General features: G+C 46.4%; 1 long non-coding RNA gene across 1 annotated transcript in view; it reads right to left on the bottom strand.

Moving 5' to 3' along the window:
• The window catches only part of LOC139053373 (uncharacterized), a 76,323-nt gene that overhangs the window by 41,555 nt on the left and 15,046 nt on the right, over positions 1–19,722 (bottom strand). The window lies entirely within an intron of this gene.

Here is a 19,722-nt window from a genome sequence, read left to right as displayed (position 1 = left end):
CAGAATACGGCCGAGGTGGATGACGAGCTGAATGGCATGCAGTCGTACATTGTCTGCATTGCCCTGCACCACCGTGTTGGTTCTAGCCATTCCAGTATGGCTCTCTTGTCACGTTGTTCACGTCGAGGGCAAAGTTAACCGTGTTAAAGATCTCTAGAAGCAGACAACTAAGGCTGCCAGCCTTGAATTCGATTCAATCTCAGTAGCGCCATGCTAAAATTAAAAAAAACCTGTCTTTTCTTCCCTTTTTTAACACATGTAAGACTACAAGAGCTATTGGTGCGTCGTATGAAACTGTTTATGCAATTTAAAAGCGACAGCACTTGCAAATGCATATTTTTCGGCCAGCAGCATCGAGAATTAAACACGAGAGATTTCATTGGAGTTAGTCAATGAGCGAAAAATAAAGTGCTTCTACGAATGAAATAAAGGATTTGTTTAGCTTTTCTCGGCGTCTATTATTTCAGCACAATTTCCACGTAATAGAAGAAATACATATAGGAATTCTAAATTGCGTGTGTGAGTTCTGGAACAGGGTCCGATCATGGGCACAAGCCTACAGACCCTTAGATTGTGTAGCCAACATAACATACTTTCAAGAAAATAAACTGAATTTAAATTAGGCGGTTTTACGTGCCAAAAACACGATCTGATTTAGGGGCACGTCGTCGTGGGAGACTTCGGAATTATTTGTGACACCTAGGGCTCTTTAACATGCGCCTAAATAAGCAGCCGGGTATTTTCGCATATCGCAAGAAAATCTAAGAAGCTGATCAATATAATCTGCGTTATTCCACTAGGTTTGTGTGCTTTATAAGCACCAACGAAACGGTATTGCATCGGGCCATTATGCGTCACCATTTATTGATTTATTACGCTTAACTGCGGGTTATGGCGCAGCATCTGTTAGCATATACAGACTAAGCGAACAATCGGGAAAGCAAAATATTTGAATATTAGGAGAATCACAACTGCCAGTAAAAATGAGCAAAAATGAGCCAAGGAGAAAAAAATGTTCCTACCAATTAAATTAATTGCGCTGAAGCCTTTTTGATAGTTTCATAGTTAAACCAAAATAACATAAAATGTAAGTAACATCCACAAACACGCATCAGAGTTTAGTTATCTACCGCCAAACAGATGTCGCCGCAATTTCGAAGCCGATACACGTGCTTGAACTTGCTCAGGCATGTTGGCAACATGGTCCAATAGCGTAAAACTATACCAATCTCCTGACGTCAAATTTTCGTAACCGAGGACGTAAGCATCAGGCGGTAACCTGCAGCGTTGTCTGAAAGGGCCAATCACACATTTGTATATAGGGGTTCATTTTCGTTTGCCTTCAAAACGAATAACACTGTCTACATTGAGCGGTTTTTCTTATATAATGGGCTGTCAAGAAGCGAGGAGTATGCTCAAGCAGAGCGGGTTTCGATGGGGCCGAGCCAGCGCAGTGAATATCGATGACCGCGTAAGCGCGTTGGACTCCGCTATTGGTCCGCTTCCCCTTACTTGGCTTGAGGTGGCTGGTCGAAAATCGCGGTGGCCTGCAACGGAAGGCTAGGATTGTACCATAGGTTAGGACTGTCGCAAAAACGGATACTTAACAAGGAGTTGCCAGTGCGATGCCGTATACGTGCCGAAAGGCTAAATAATGTTATACTATCAGGCAAGAAGATGTAATATACGGAAATAAATTCACGCTCTCCGAAAGATGCGAGTAGCCAGCGCCTGAGGCCTCGGCGAGCAGCCATCTTCCATTCCTCTCGGAACGAGGTAGTCGTCGGCTAATCATAAAACAAATTCAGTTGTGTTGCGCATATTAATGCATCTTTAGCGCGGTCAGTTTTCGCGGTTTTATGACGTTGTGTGACAGACAGGCGAAATGGGCGCTGCGCGAAAGCGTTTGCCCAATAGCAGAGGGCCTACGGTGAAATGGCATCGAATGAGAAATGACAACGTTTCTTTCGTTCGGTGTAATCATGCATAATTAGCGTGTGCTTTTCATATCAGATGGGGAGCTATCGCGGCTTTTTAACGCCGCCTGACTGACAGGCGAAGTCCAGGTGTCCCGAAAATGCCTTGACCAATTGTGGAGGGCTGAGTGCACAATTGGAATAGAAACGTTTGGAATATTGCCATATTGTGAATGATGTGTCAATTGATGTCTTTGTTGCGAACGTTGAATCTTTCTTTGAAAATGCTTTTATCAATGTGTTGTAGTCACAGCGTTCTTGATTATAAGTCATGAATTGTATGATTCCACAGCTAGCTGCACACTTTGATTCTATTATTTATATAAATTATGTATCTTTTCATTCATCTTCCGGAACACCAAACCTGTTGTACCACTTATTGTACATTCCACTCCTGTCAGAGCCTGAGAAAGGGTCACAGTATTATGAAAAAAATAAATAAATAATAAATAATAGCTTTACGTTGTAGCGCCGCTTATTGCGAGTTAACTAGACGCCTTGTAGCATTGCTTTCCGCTTGATCTACGCGGTCTAGATGCCTGTAACCGTGCTTATCTGGCTGGCGCGATGTGCACCGGCACAGTGGAATTAACGCTATAGCTGTACGTTAAGATACACCGCTTTTTAAGAACGTTCAAAAAAAGACAGAGGCCAACGCTGTACGCTAGTGTTGCTTCGTTTTACAGTGGAGCCAAAAAAAATTTGTACGTGCAGAATATGCTGCGGGAGTTATATGAATAATGCGTACGCATTTCGCAGTAACGACGTGGTGTCGTGGGGTCTTGCGCTGGTGCGTTTGGTACAATCGCGAAAACGACCGCGAGAGAATCGCGAAAGGGAGAAGCGCGTTTTTAACACCGAACTGTTGAGTGACACCCTACTCGAGACGCCGCAGGAGAGGCGAGTGTAGAAGCAAAGTTCACTCGTGTTATGGAGAGCCCACAGTGGATGTGGACGTGTGGTGAACTGATGAGGGAGACGTAGGAAATGAAGCAAATGCATGCAGCTTGGCCTGGAACGTCGGCATGGCGTCGTTCTCGTTGTTGCTTGAGTTCGGGAGCGTGTTGCTGTAGTCACCCACTCTGCGAAGAGTCGTTCATTTGTTTCTGGTGTAATCTGTATTCATGCCGATACTCTGCTTTCCCGGGTTTCCGCTCTTCTTCACTAAGTGGCTCCACTCTTGTTGGCGCCATTACAATAAATACGACAGCGCTGCGGCGATACGAACTGCTGCGCAAAGAGGCGCCACGTGACTAATGAGGCAAGCAAACTACTGCAAGTGGCTGCTCCACAGTCCTGGTGGTCACAGAGACGCGCTCGTGCCACCGATCACACGGTCGTCAATTCGGGCACGTTGGTCGCGTCAGGTTACGTTGGCGGCGCCAGTGCGTCGAACCATCGGTCGTAGAATAGACGCAGGTTGTTCTCAACAACGTGACGTAACGTGTGCGCGCGCTCACGCTACGTCGGAATATATTTAGCCTTATAAAGGGCAACTCCGCTGTTTTTAAAACCAGAGAAGGCGGTTGTCATTTTCAAACGGTATTGAATGTCCTGTGACCGGTAGGGTGGTGCAATTTGGATACAAATTGAACATTAACTTTAAGTAACCCATATACAAGATATCATAGGATACCGAAACCGAAAGGGGTGTCTGTCTTTTGTAGCGTCACGATGAGTCGATGGCGTGAGACCCTACAATACCACAGTGTAAGCACGCATAACACAGTGTGAACGCGTGCTAGACACGTAATAGACGTGGCGGTAACGACAAAGAAGCGCAGCTGATGGCTGATGATATCTCTTGATTACACAGGTCGCTTCTGCAGTTTTGCAGGAGTAGACAGCGTCCATTTCAGGCAGGATTTCAGTGACAGTGACGGCGTAGTCTCTGATATCCGAAACATCGGATGGCTAGTAAAAAGACATAAGTAGAGAACCCGCAACAAACATTTAAAATTCATTTTCAGCAAACCGAAATGTCTTGCAGCAATACAATTTGGCACCGGTCCATAGCCAGAGTGCAAACGCAACCGTATATTGAAGCTTTTATTAACGTCAGTGCACATCGAGAAATCGCAAGAGTTGTCCTTTAAGGTTTCCCAACCGCCACTGTCGCAGCAGAGGGAAAGGCCGACGCACGCACAGACACCGCCGGTGACTGCCTCAGCGAGGAGGAAGAGAAGGAGGGAATGCGCACACGAAGCGTCTTGCTCGCCGAAAGAAGACAGCACTGGCGAGCCCACGCCAACCTGAGGCGGTCGAGCTCGCGATGGGGAACGAGGCGAGATTGCGCACACAAAGGATAACGTCTTTTCACAGATGCGGCCATCTAAGCGTTTTATTGCGACAGCAATTATACGGGCTCTCCAGGCGCACTCCTGCCGTAGCCCAGGGGTTCCGAATAAAGTCCACGGGCGATAAAACAATCGCCTAGCGCCGTATGCTGTATATGCGAAACAAAGCGTGCGAGGGCGAGCAGGCGAACGCGGTTCAATCCAGCACCTCGCGTGCGCCAGCGAGGAACGCGAGCCGGAAGCGTGCCCTCTCCTGATGCGCGTGATGCACGGGGGTCAGGCGAGGGAGGGGTGGCTATTTTCCGGCGGCTGCTAGGGTGCGTCGATGTCCTCCTCGCTCACCGCTCCGAAGAGTGGAGACAACCGCGCCGTCTACTACGGCGGTACTCAGGCGAATGGCGGACGCCATAGTCGGCGCCTTTGATGGAAGCCGTAGGGACGCATTGCCGGCGCTCGTATGTCTTGAAAACAATCGGCGACGTGGCGAAAGTGCGCGACCACGCAGGTCTCATATTCAAAGCGATCTTTGAGGTTTGTAGAGTGCGCGTAGTGCCGGTAGCTTGGTATGCGCTGGGCTTTCGAAGTTTTGTTCAAGCTGAAGCGATAGATGCACAAAGATAAGTTCGTTTGCTGCTCCCGCAATTCCCCACTCCAGCATTTTGACAGCGAGTTTCCCCGCTCGTCGAGAGAGATGTGTTCATGTTTCCCTGTGCGCGCGTGACACCTTGCTTGTTAACATGATTAAAACATGTTGGCCGGCTTGTTGGTTTATATCCATGATAGAATGTGTACGCGCGACTAACAACGACGCAGAAAGCTGTCGACACACAAAGAAAGAGCTGTCTAAGGATGTCTGCTTCTTTCTACATCCTCGTTGAGTCACTGCAGGCTTAGATATTCTATTATTGTTATTTTCCTTAGTGAGCTAATGTTTAAAGTTTATATGCGGTTGCTCAAGCTACTATCCTCACTTCGTACAGCTTTCCACTATTTTGTTATCGCAATCGGTGCTTCGCCTTGTCGAAAGTGCGACATTCTTTCAACCGTTGTGGGCGGCTTGGCGTACTTCGAACGTCAGGGCACTCGCCGTGGGTTTGGCGGCGTGACACAACTTGTTCATCATATAGGCGAGTAGCAACGTCGCCAAATCTCCACAGCGTTTCTTGCCTTTTACATAAATGGCCAATGGTTCGCGATATTCTTTCCCTTCGTGGTCAAAACATGCTATACAACAGAACTAACATCCCTTGAGCGAAACGCGCTGGTCATCTTTAATAGTGAAGCAACTGTTTAGTCGCTAAATCTTTGGCGCACCTTTTTTTTAATCTTCTACGCGCAGGTTCCACGTGCGACGACTGAAGGACAGCGTTCAGTGGGCAGCACACCGTTTCGCCAAACAAGTGGCCGGTGAAGCATGTCTGAATCCTCTCAAGCTCTCGTCACCAAACGTGCACCCGACCGGGACAGCATTGACTGGGACGCACTGAACATCCCATGCACTAAGAAGGATGGTGCCACCTGCAGCCTAATGAAACACCGTCGTGATTTGAATAAGGTCCTTCGACGTGCTCGCCTTGAGCTTGCGGATGATGGGCGAAGAGAGAGAGGAGGTGACGTCCTAGTTGAGTGCAGCCGGACACGCGCTTACCGGTACGCTGCATGGGGCGCTGAGCAAGTCTCGCGCGAAGCGAGGGCACTGGATCTCGCCGTGCGTCTACTTGCCGAGCATCGCTGCATCACAGCGATAAAATTCGATGCCATTTGGATGCTTCGCGCCTCGATGCTTTCAGCAATAAATCGCAATCGCTTTTTGACAAGCATTACCATCTGCCCAACAACATTATCATCACCTCGCGATGACGGTATCTTCCTCGAAATGCTCAATCCTATTCCACAGCGTGGAAATGTGGCCCTCAAGGTCAACGAGTTTAACGAGGAAGGTGGAGTCGACGTGGCCATGCCTGGAAGGTCACTCGGCTTAGGCATTGATCATCTCACAACACTCGACATGTCAGATGTTCACATGACCGATACCCATGCGTGTTGGCTGATCCGGGATCTCACTGAAAACAAGAGCATCACTGAACTCGGTGTCTCACACTGCGTGTTCGGCTATCGCGACGAAGCCTCCAACGCGCTGTTCGCCAGATACCTCGCCAAAGAAGACTGCGTGCTGCGAAAACTGACTCTGAAATCGACGAGCCTTTACCGCAGAGGGTTGGACCTGGCCCTGCGGGAAATCGTCGATGCACTCCGCAAGATGAATACTGTGGAGGAACTCAACGCAGAGATTGTCGTGGCGCCCGTAATATTGTAAGTATTGCTTACATAATTGCACGACGAACCGACGGTACACCAACAGGGCATATCGAAGAACGTATTACGTGCTACACAGCACGTATTCCTTCTGTAATGCCCAAAATGTCATTAACAACATTATATGCATCATAGTTAATGTCAATTGTTCTCTAATGGACAAAACTTAACGTAATGCTTAAGTTATTGTATTTCATGCACTGTAGCGAGCTTTAGAATTGTGGAGAGTTCAGCGAACAAAGCATTATTTGTATATTTCGCCCATAGATAGAGTTTATTGAGCATAACAGATTTTTTTCAACAATATCGCTCCTCATGGCTTGCAATAAAAGCCCACATGGGTGCTTCAGCGAACACTCACAAAATTGTTTAAAGGTTGCCTGTAGCAGATAACTCAATTCTAGTTTATCAGCCGGTCTACTCGAAGCGGCGGGAACTACTTGCACAAAAGATTGAAATCCAAAATCGACTTATTAAGAATTCACTGATTATCTTTCTAGCCTATTATCTTGTGACCCATATTGCAATTTACAAATTCTAGCAGGGGACTTCTCAAGGCGGGTCCACTTGGAACGAATTCTCAGGACGACACTAGTTTCGAGATATAAATCGAAGAAATGGAGAAATGCATTTGGCGTTGCAGTTACTTGTGTGCTTCAGTGCAAGAAACGACGTTTCGTTAAGAATTTAACTGGTATGCCAATGCATTTGCTCGCAAAGTTCGGCAATTTATATCTTTAGTCTGGTGTCATCTTGAAAATTCGTTGCAAGTACTTGCGCCTTGCGAACTTCACGGCTAGAATTTGTATATTGCACTAGGGGCCATGATGTTATTAGTTAAAAACTTAATTAGTTAATTCTTACTAATTAGCATGTCTTGCACCTCAACTTCTTGTGCAATTATTGTCCGCCGTTTCGAGTAGACCAACTCATGAACTAATATTGTGATATCTGACAAAGGCAACTCTTAAATATTTTTGACAGTATTCGCGTGAAACATCCTGCATCTCCTTGATGTCGAAATACGGTTGGAAATTACGTGTCTATGAACGCGATTTACGTCACTGCAAGTTTAGTCATTTTCTTGGATTTTGTCATTTCTTAAAATAGCCATTGGTGTCGTGTAATAAAGCTCCTGTTTTATTCGTCTCTCTAGACGACAGCAGTGAACAGTCGTTAGAATAAATTTAGTTTGCTCTTAAAGGGACACGAAAACGCCCTTTTTAAGTGAGTATGATGACGTATCTACGTATCGTTTTCAAATGACTGCTAGTAATCGCGAAAGGAAATACGAGCACCGCTAGAGAAACGGCCAAACTTGTTTCTGGTTGAATTTTGTGCCGGAACCTCAGCCTCTCATTTCGATATGACCTCATGGAATCAAATTGCTTTTTTTTTCATTTACGCGGTTTTATTGACGTGATAGTTATCAACACCTTGTGGATCTTTTGGAATCTAGTGTGGTCCTCATATTTTGAAACATAAGTTCTCTTCTACACCTTCAGAAACGTCGATTTCTGTTTCTTGCACTAGAATGCATTGGAGCTCTAAATAGATTTTGACTTGTGGCATAATTTTTAAACAAATATATTTTTCTCCTTATGTGCTTCCAGCATGACTGCGGTCACCCTCTTCGCCGAAGTCATCACATGGAGTGCCACACTACGGCGGCTGAGACTACCGTCAACGTATTGCGAACGTCATGCGCATAAATTGGGTCTATATATCCAGCTTCCGGATCCCCAAGCCAAGAAGTGCATGGAGTCCTTGTGCCAAGCCCTACAGAAACCGAACTCGACGCTCAGCCGGCTCCGCATCGACATGCGGACTTTCGGGGAAGCAGAGTGCCATGACCTCTTCCGTGCAGTTGCGGACAACACGGCACTGACAACGGTGGTCGTCGACACCTTGCCCTGCATCGACGGACTCGACAAAGTCTCCACAACTATCCGGGAGCGGGGACTCGATGAGCGCGTTGTCATCAAGAGACAATGCGAGCACGACAGCACAAGGCAGCTGCAGCAGTGCCCGCAAATCTGCAATGCAACCATCAATGCAGAGATTCCAATTGCCAACGTCCCGCGCTCGATAGTCCCATCCTTACGTGCTCTCAGTGGTTGCCATCACATAACTTCGCTGCGGGTTGTATGCTATAGCTGCAAACGCAATGAATATTCCGCCTTGGCAGCATATATAAGGGGAGCTACCGCGCTCACTGAGGTAGACATAGAGCTGATTCCCACGGGTGACCTTTGGACAAGCCCGGAGCCTTTGGAAGCCGAGGGAGAACTGGTGTCGGCTCTCGCCTCTAACACCAAGCTAGTCAGAGTCCGCCTCGAGGGTTTGCAGCTGTCCTACGACGACTTGGACGTGCTCGCGCGAGGCGCTAGCAGGAGCCTCAGCCTGACCGAATTCACCGTGAGCCCTGGTTGCTTCGTTTACGAGTGGTTTCAAGTCTTGGGGCGCAACTGTTCTGTAGACGTCACCGATGCGCTCCTCGAAGCAGCCGACGACATGGAAGGTGCACTGGCGGACATCATGGTATGACTCCGTCTTAACTATTTTTTTTGTCTGTTCGCCATAACAAGGAAAGCGATAACCTACTAGACAGCGCAAGCAGAGGACTGTCCACATGCATAATTCTATGATAATTGCGAGGCGGAAATCTTGATTTTCACTAACATAGCGCGTCATAAACGCCAACATCCTCCCTGGTTTGCGCATATGTACAGAGACTGACAAGATTGGTTTGAACACTGGGAGTACTTACAAATTTAGAACGGTAAATGTTGTCATAAAAGACGTCACAAGGATCCTCAAGGCTACAAAAAGGCGCAGACAAATGCACCTATTATCCATGATTCACATGTTAGCTGAATGATGAACTCGCCGGAGTTCCCAGTGGGCGACTCCATGCGATTTAACGGAATTTATCTTGGTGCCGACTAATCGGACAGTAAGCTTTGCTTGGTCGTTGCCGCGTAGACTGCAGCCCACCGCGCGTCTCTTTGCCTGCACCTTTAAACTAATGAAGTGCATCGTTAAGTCTCCCATATGTAAAATATTCCTTCCGGCACTTCATAATATTGAACTTGATTTTCCCCGTTCGTTCACGTAAAGACGCTTCTTCGAGGTATGCGAGAAGGAAGCTGGAATAATGGAAGCTCGGTGTGGTACAACGATTATTTTTTCTTTCGACGTCCAGAGCCACATCGTAATCCCCAGCTTCACCATTTGCCTAAGCGCGCAGAAAAAAAAAAACATTACTACGGATCTCCACAGCTGACCACAAGGGACTCGCGGAACATCGGTGATGGGTAATTAGTGCAAGGGTTCACGCTCCAGGCTGATTCTCAAGGGAGTGCAAAATGCTCATGTATTTCGTAGGCGAGAAGGAGCAGCAGTGCAGTGTGCGAGGATTACATTACGTGGGCACTGGAAAACAATGTGTTCTTGACAAGATGGCGGTGTCCTTTTCACGATGTTCCTAGTTGTCGTGCTCGTGAAAACAGCATCGGTGTCACAAAAGAGGTCCTATGTGACACTGATGATGATAAGCCTCAAACAAGGTAATGTCACCACGATTGAATATCCGCCGAAATTTAAAGTTGGTGGAAAACAACCTGAATATGCACCGCCAACGTCGATGCCAACGTCGAGGGAGTCACCGAGCCTTAAAACCATGAAGCGTTTGAAGAGCGCAACGATTCCTTCACCGGCGTGCTACACGCTGATACAAAAGCCAAATTATTGAAGCGATGGAAGGAGATTTAAAGCTGGTAAGACGTTTCAAAAGCCACGTTGGGGCAACTTGACGTTGCACTAAGACTTTCTTCTAACGAACGAAGGAAATACGAACGGTGTCTCTTTTACACAAAACAAATGAGAAAAAAAACGATTCACCAAATTTACCTGAAGTATATTTAAATACTAAAACGTTGAATGGTCGCGAACAAAAAGAAGGTTACCGTTAGCCTTTGGAATGATAACGGCGAATATAAAGCTCTCGAAAGCCATGCAGTTTACTAAATAAACGTAGGCTACTTCGACAAGGGGAGTCTGAGAATGCTAAAGTCTGTGAGCGAAGGTAGTTCGAATTTAATAACATGTTCAGCGTCACGTAACACCTGATCTTAGGTGAGTAGGCACGTGACTAATAAACCTTCGCACGCTACCTAATGACAGCAATACTGCGAGATTCGGGACCCTCGCCATCGGGCAAGGAAGAAAGTGGGGGGGATGTTACACATCCGGGCACCACGAGTGGTGCTGGCTAACACTCCAACGGCCCTAGATCTTAGTAAATATGGTTACCCAAGTTAGTGGCTGGTTTGATAACCGTGGCAGTAGCACAATTGCTAGTCCAACGCACGCGTAATGCTGGCGTTGTGGATCCGCCGACAAGCTACAGCTCATGTACTCTAATGTTGCAGCTAATGTACCCAAAGCACTCCTTGGCTTCGTTGTCTGTTGTACATACTTATATATATAATATGCGTGTGTGTCTGTGGACAGTGAAACGGGACACACAATAGGCAAGAGCAGTAACCGCTCGCTGCAGACACGATTCATGACAAATATGTTCCACTTAACTGTGGATATCCTTCGAATTACGTTGGCGTTGACCGGTGTTGCATCTGCTTAATGTTTAATCACATTAGCAAACTATCGTGTCAGCAGATGCCAAGTCTCACGGCCCATTGCATTTCCGAGCAGGCATGTGTAACGCACTACGGCCATCACGATGTGGTAGGACGCTCGTCAACGACGTCGGACGCTTGCGTCAACTGCACACATGCCAAAACTTTGGGAACGAATATATTGCGTACTTTGGTGGATTGCAGAAATCGGGAAATTTGTAAGCTACACTTGGAATCAGCTCGCACAGCGGTGAATGGGGATCGCTGTGAGAGGCCTTCATCCTGCAGATCACGTAACAATAGACTGATGATGATGATTATAATGATGCTGGATGATGACGAAGGTGCTGTTTCTGCACCCACAATGGCGTTCGCCTGTAATTTTTGTTTGCTCTATGTGAAATCATGTGGTTGCACTGAATCGCGATTAATTTCAAAATGCTCCAAATCACGTTGCGCAGACTTCGTATCGGTAATCTACGAGATTATTTCTGCGACGAAGCAAGCGATGATATGATCGAGACGTCGCGTTATGTTTTAATAGTATATGCACGGCTACCTCCAATTTCCTTATGGATTCCACGCGCTATCCACTTCAGTTCCGTTTTCGGGTAGACTATAGAAATGCTTGGAGCGTTTGACTTTCGCAGGCTTACATTTCTTTCGCTTTACCAACCGTGGCTCATCTCTATACACGCAGGATGTGGCCAGAAAGAACGCGTCCGCCGTCTCGGACGCTGCAGACTTCGTGCTGGGCGAACAAGATGGAGTCGAGGGTGCCCGCGCCATCGAGCTGATGCGTGACCACCCGCGTCTCCTCGAAATGGTGATGGAAGGTGCTGACGTCACTAAGACCGAAGCCAAGAAGAGGATCCGCAGCGCCCTGCTTCGCGTCCGCAGGAGCAGCATTGACGAATTTATGACAATGACTGGCGTCGTCAAGGAGGCGGTGCAGTGCCTCAGTCATCCCGGTGCCAGGAGGCTTCAGCTCACCGACATTGACCATGACTGCTGGCTCCACATTCGGAGTTTCCTGAAGATAGCCGACGTCCTGTCACGTTGAGCCAGTCCAGGTCAGTGAAAACAATTTATCGGCTTTTTTTTTCGCCGTTTGCATGGGGTCGGGGCTTCAAGGAATAGCTCGTTTAACTCAGCATGACGAACTTGAATGTGACTTACTTATTCCTGGCACGATCGTCATTAGCCTTCTGATGACTCAATCACAAAGCTCAGATTCATTTTTCTATGTGCCACATAATTCCTTTGATAGTATAAAACCCACAACCTCAGAAGGCTCATATATCGTAAATATTCAATATCTTCTTGGATAGCATTTCAGTTACATGGTGGATAAAAAAAAATACCGTCTTATTTATACCTTTACTTTTTTTTCCATACATAACAATAAATTTCTAGCGACGTCACTGACAACCTGATTGGTCGTCAGTGATGGTTGTTGGGCTTTCTTATGGCGTTTTTCACTGGTCGATCTGGAGCGGCCGCCGAAATTCTCGAGCGAGCGCTCGGGTTTCACAAATCCGAATCACCTAGCGGAGCGCAAAAACGCTCTGCGGTGGATCAGAGAGGAAGTCTGCGTACACGTCGCACAAACCGGTTCCGAAAACCATGCCCTACTTCCGTTCTTTACGTTTCCACGGCAACCAAACTCGCCGTCCCCCGTGTGTAATTTGACCGTGGCAGTCGCATAGTCCGTCATTTCCATGTCGCGCCCGTAAGGATTGTGCATGGACAACGTGCCTAAAAGTCTTCGTGCAGCACGTGCGTCGCTTCGTAATCGCTGTCGTCCGCGCTCTCATCGCTAAACGCGAGCGCTGCAGCAGCACCGAACGCAGCCATGTTGCAAAGCAACACAATGGTGTGCGTACCAACCACGGAGGGTACCAACCGATTTAGCTTGAAGGCGGAAGTGACGCGAACTATTTCCGCCTGAATCCGCGCCGCAGCGGCGGAGCAAGTGAGAGCGATCTGGCGCGGAGCGAGTTGATCCGAAACGACCAGCGGAACGCGCGAACCCGCTCCAGATCGACCAGTGAAATTCGGATTCGTTGCCACGGAGCAAGAAATCTTGCTCCGAATCGACCAGGGAGAAACGCCATTATTCATCGATAGCTGTACAGGCGAGAGAGTATTTGAAAGGTGAACATGCTGTCCCGGTAATACCGGCCTTGTTAGCTCTTTTAGTGAGAATAAAATATTATCACGAGGAATAGAATTAAGGGGAAAATTTTTAAATAAACGAGCTTGACACTTGAGATTCCGTGTAGCATTTACCAATTGTTTTTTGTATAGATATATAAAGCAAAAATGACATGGCATTTCATCTAGCAATATCTTGCATTAAACGAATGCCTTCGGCATGTAGTATATAAACATACCAATAGCGCTACACGAACCTAGAACATATTTCGTACTAGCTGGTGTACAGACTACATTTTGCTTCATTTATCGGGAGATCTGTGTATTGCGATGTCATAATGCGGAAAATGGGCACAAGGGATGCAAACATCTATCTCTCGGTGCTCTACTGTGCTACCAAACAAGGCCACACAGTGAGTAACCGTGTAGGACATCAGTATGCACATTACTTGACGTAATTTATTTTTCATTAGTATACCTGCCAATGGCCGTCTCCTTTTCTTAACGCCTTTACTTCCAAGGCACACCAATTACACAAGATAGAGGAATAAAATGGCAGTGAAAAGGGCTAGTTGGCGGTCGGTCATACTTTTTTTCTTGTTCTATGTATATAGTACAAAAAATGAGAGACCCCAAATTCTAATACCCAAGCTTAAACTACAGTCAATACTGTCCTTACACAGCGACACAAACGGAACATACAAGGTTCAAGTGGTTGAAAGATTAGACTTCTGCAATACATATTTTATTCGTAATTAAAACAGAGCGTTGATAAACTAGAAAATGATGAGATATCACGACCTTTTATTTTGAATGAGTTGGCATGCACGAATGCTTTTCTTTTCTACACAACCTGCAGTGTGAGACTGAGACGACTAAGAGTGTCGACACATTTGTATAGTTATCACTTCCTCGTTGTGTTGTTAATGCTAATCAATAAATTTTTCCAATATCTGCTTCATTCTGCAGTCTTCGGCAGCAGAGGTTGGCAGCCCCAGGGGAGAAGAAACTAAGGTGGCTCCTCCTGCTGGCGTCGAAGTACGTCTATAAATAGGAGCTCTTAAGTTTCAGCTAATAGGGCTCGGTTGTGCGCCTCTTGACTTTTCCCATTCGTTACGTCGCCGACACAGGAAGCTGTTAGGAAGCAACTGAACACCGTTTGCCATCGCCGATCCGGAAGTGTTCAACGTGAATTCACTGTGTGGTGGCGTTGAAGCAGTGGAGGAGGCGTCCTGTCGTTTTCCTCGTGTTACTTCACGTGACATGAACGGCGATTGGAGTTTGCTTGACACGCGCCAATTTCGCAAGGATAGCGACATGCCCATCGTTCTTTATTCACCCTGATTTCATAACTGAAACAAAGTTAGATGTATATCTGTCTCACCCGACACTATGTGCAGCTGTTGTTTCATTTGCATTGTGCACTTCAGAGAGAGTGGTTTGAGGCACTTACTAGGCGCTAGTATTCTGCAAAGTAATGTACATTCTTTTATTGCGGTAATTAGTAGCATGCAATAAAGCACACGTGCTACTTCGAGCGTGTCTAAGACCATGTGTTCGAGTGCCGAGACCATTCTTCTACTTTTGTGTTACTCTGTCCGTAAAGTGTCAACTGTAAGAGTTGTACTGTGCATTGTAATCGTCATGCCTTACGAAAGTAAGAAATGATCCATGCGTGTTTCTGCAGTGGAGCCCGAGGTAGCATTTGGAGCTGCAATCGGTTCGCTGCAAGCATTGAATGTGAGAGACTAGAGATGAGAACTCGAACGTATTTGAATTGAATGTGACGGAGTTTTGTTTATTTCCATCAACGGATTCTCATTCCCTTATGAAGCACTGCATTTACGTTACTTTTTAGACAGGGGAAAGTCAAGTATATAGTGCCACGCACTCCACATAAACCGTCAGGTATAGCTACATTATCGCCCTTAATACCTCGGTATCTAATGCTACATCGACAGTCAGAAGGCGTTTTATTCTTCAACTACATGTATCACAATATGTATAGTTCTGATCTCTAACCACGCGTTGATAATACTGTGGTGGAACTGAACGCACACAATTAGCTTCCAAAACCGAAAACAGTAGTGACACAGTAGATGTTGACGGCATGTAAATGGGGGCCGGAGGGCAGTGAATGACTTGGCGCAGTGACAATTTCTAGTAATTTTGCTACCGTAGAATGAGTTTCATTCACGCAGGAACCACTCACCTTGTGTTAGCAGCAGAATGTCATAGCCACAGTGGCACGTCAATAACGTGGAGAAAAAGTTCGTTGTACAGATTTGTGTTTTTTGTTGCCTGTAAGTAAGAATTGCAATAAATGAGCGTGTCATGGCATAAAGACTGTTTGTGGCCTTTTCTTGAATACAGTGCATGGTGTGTGAACAAGAAATGCAGAAATTAAACACTCCCAGAGTTAATTTAGTAGCAAAGTACAGATGCCCCAGATGGTGGATGGCAAAACTGCACCGCGGTAGCTCAAATGGTAAGAGTATATGTCGCTTGATGCACTTTCATGTCCATTAATTTATCATTTCGTTAATTCAATTAGTACATGCAAGTGATTTACCCTGTGTCGTCCTTAGTGCCTTTGTTTGTTGGCTTCTTATGATATGGTTAATAAAAATCGGGCGTCTCGGTTCCCGTTCTTCTCGATCATTGCAATACAACGGTCTCGAATCCGGCGACATTGATGCCTTTAGGTAGCTTGCGTGCGCTTATAGGCCGGTTGCCGTCACCCAAATAGACAACGTGCTCATGACACCTGCGACAAAAAAAAAAAAAAGATCTTCCACATCCGACGCCTAGGTTCGTGAGTGGTGGCGCTGGCTAACACTCCCAGGTTTAGTTCTAGCAGTAAACCACACAGAGGGAATGGCAAACCGGGGCCACCGCAGTAGTTCGATTGGCAAGAACATCGCACGCAATGCGAGCACGTCGGTTGGTATAGCACCTACTGCCAGTTCTTCATTCACGATCATTTCCATTAGTTTTCTCGTTTTAAGTGTGTAATTTTTCCTACGTTGCTCTTGCTGTCCTTGTTTGTTGGCTTATGGTGTGGTCTTCAACAATGGCAGAACCGAGGGCCCCAACGACCTTCTTCTTTACCTAGAGGTGCACTTGTCGTCGGCTTCCCACTAATGCCAGCGTATCATCGATATCGCACTCTCCTATTCCTGTTTCCAGCATATTTAATCAGCACGACAAATAGCCTAGGCATATCGGCAAATTTTCACTAAAAAATGTGCCACGGCGTTTTGCGCGTTGCCGCTATGTGATTGGACACTCAGTGCAGTAAGGCTCCCGTTGCGCTAAAGCAACGCGTACCATAGAGATTGGTTGCGTGTCCCTTCAGATCGTCGTTTTCAATCTTTTCAGAGGACTTTTGAGGCAAACGAGTGACTTTCGTAATTCGTGGAAAAAAATACCACAATTTCGACATGAGCGCCACGCAATGAACGCGGTGGCTATGATTACAAGAAGTGCGATGTTCATAGCTGTAGTGGCAGTACCAATTGGAGTAAACGTAAACAGCCTATTTAAAAACGAGCTGTTGCGTAAGTCGACCTCTGTTTGAAACCTGCCATCGGACAATCTCGATTTATTTATTCTTTTAAATTTAATTTATGTAAACCCTAAAGGCCCTCCGTTGGAAGGTATTACATAGGGGAGAAATGCAACATCGCTAAAGGTAACATGTAACAGGTGACAACAACATGAAAAACAATATAAAAATGAAAGCCACTGTCTTTCTTGGCGAACACCATTTTTCCGTATCGGGTATGTTTCAAATATTTTCTGGGCTGATCCCGAAGGTAGTGCAAATCCGGGCTAATAAAATTACCATAGTTTTCATGTTTAAGCTCTGTTATTGTTTCGCACTTCTAAAATTTAAGTCGCGATCAAAGGAATTATGCATGCGGTGTCGTTGTTTTGTTTCATGGCATTTGTTTGTCGGCTGCCATTCGCAAAATTCTGAGGAATAACTTTGTCGAGAAAGTAATCTCTGGTGTGAGCATCTCTCTGCCAGGGAGTGAGCATGCCTGATAGTGTTCTATTAAGGAAGGCATCAGGCTTCGCAAGCGCCGGGTAACAACATCTGTGAAGGTATTGTAGTCAACGATCAAAAGTGTGATTGTCTTCCATGATGATGAAGGATGTTGGTTAGGTATCAGCACAATGCGACCGTAGCAAAAACTACATGGGAATTCAATGTGCTCAAAGCTGCGGTTCTATAACATGCGAAAGTGGCACCTATATCTTCCCAGAACGCTAGGTAAAACCCAGCGTGTAACCATTCTGGCTCTTGGGCCGAGCCAGGCTTGCTGGAAGATCATGCTCCCTTCGCTTCATCAGCTGACGGTCATGCACAAAGATGGTCCGCAACCTCAGGTGGAAGATGGAGCAGCCCACGAAGCATTGTATGAGATCCTCGAGAGCCCAAATCTATTTGCATAGTCGTACGGGCCATGTTTTCAAAATGTCTTACAATGAGCGATTAATCACGCGAGGGAGGCGAAGTAACAGGAAATGCTCTTTGGGCCGCCGAACCGAATGCATTCGCGTGTCTAAATAGCGAGTTTCTTTCAAACATGAGAACTACAGGGTGTGCACACGGATTACGTCTGCGTCGCCGAGCAGCATTTGACAACGAGGACGCTGCGATGAGGCGTTGGAAACGGCTCCGTAGCTCACGCTGCCATGACCGCATCAACGGAGTCACTTGAATGACCGGAAGGGCAATCAACTGGAGCTTCGTGGCAATATCCGTGTGGTCTTTTGACATGCGTCGTCTGAGTGCACGTCCTTCAACTGAACAAGGCAGACGCCACTACGGATTGAGCACGTCCCATGACTCTGGGTCAGATGTAGAAACAGAGGCGTGCCAGACTTTTGACAAACAAGAAAGCGAGCACGCGTATTGTAGAAGGCGGATGTCTATACGCCAAGGTTTTGCTGATAAGAAAGTTGGGAAGCGAGTTTCAAGCATAACTGGCCTGTGATTGGAAATATAAACTTGGAATGAAGGTAAAATTATCACATTAGATCCGGTGACATACTGAGCTAAGTTGCTTGGCACGTACGGACGGGCTAACCTGCTAACCTGCGCCACGTCCTAACCTGCGCCACGTCCAGGCAAATCAAGAACCATGAAAAAGACGATGTGAATCCAGCAACGAAAATGGCTGGACGAGGGGACGGAACTCCCGTGCGTTCAAATCAGGGTGACCCCAGCCTGGGCCTTGGACATCTGCTCGCGTGTCTAAGACGCAGTTAAAATCCCGAACAAGCACCACGTGATGACCGTCCTGGATACACACGTCAAGGTTACGAAAAAAATCAATGTACTCAATGGCCTGCGCCGGTCCTTTTATGCACAAAATCCGTAAGCTAAATGAAAATAGTCTACAATCCAATGTTGATATCCGCCCTGCCCCATCATAAGATACATGATGATCTCGCAAGCTAGTTCTGTTGAAAATAATAATACCGATTCCACCAGAGCGTGATGCCGCGAAGGAGAAAAAACTGTCAAAACCATGTATACTCAAAATGCGTTTGAAATGTTAACAGAGCAGATTGAATGGGTACAGTTCAACATAGGACTCTTTGGTATCAGCAATATCTATGGCACACGCATTCTGTTGAATTTCGTTTGATATTATGCATCTAAACTGACAAAAATTATTCGCGATAAGAAAAGAGAAGGCTACATTTTAATCAGGAAAACGTAACACCTCATTTCAAACTCACGAATTTAGAAAATTGCATTGGTTTAAAGCACAGTTGTCACCGCAGCAACTGCAACAGTCTTCTACATTGGTGTCTTTGACCTCAGTTATCGCCTCGCACTTTCTGAAGGCACTGAGAACTGGCCAGAATGTGTTGTGAGATATTGATGGAAATGAAATGACTCTGATTCATAGTCATAGAATCCAGCACACTGTTCGCGAATTAAGTAGGAATTATAATTTTATAATTTTGTGCGAGCGGAATTCCTTGGAATATTTATTCGGGCGAGTTTCCCACGCTAAGGCGCCAAGCGTGCGGCGCTCGCCTCGCACCTGCTTAAGCTTTTCGTAGTCTCGAGAGCCACTCGAGTTTCCTCTTACCGACGGTGGCCATTTTTCCAAGAAAGTATGCCTTCCACTGGGAATCAACCATCGCCGACAACGCCAGCCCCTTTCCAAGTAAGTACGAGGCTCTGGAGAGGAGCTATGCCGCTTCAAAGTAACCTGGGGCATGCCGGACCAACCGAGTGAGTCATCTTTCCGGCCAACATCTAGGGGTCAGGAGTTCTAATCTCCGATTTCTTTCCTTTCTTTATCTCTT

The sequence above is a fragment of the Dermacentor albipictus genome, unplaced genomic scaffold (assembly GCF_038994185.2).
Source record: "Dermacentor albipictus isolate Rhodes 1998 colony unplaced genomic scaffold, USDA_Dalb.pri_finalv2 scaffold_104, whole genome shotgun sequence".
NCBI lineage: Eukaryota > Metazoa > Arthropoda > Arachnida > Ixodida > Ixodidae > Dermacentor > Dermacentor albipictus.
The sequence above is the reverse complement of the archived record's forward strand: the minus strand, read 5'-3'. Positions and strand labels throughout refer to the sequence as shown.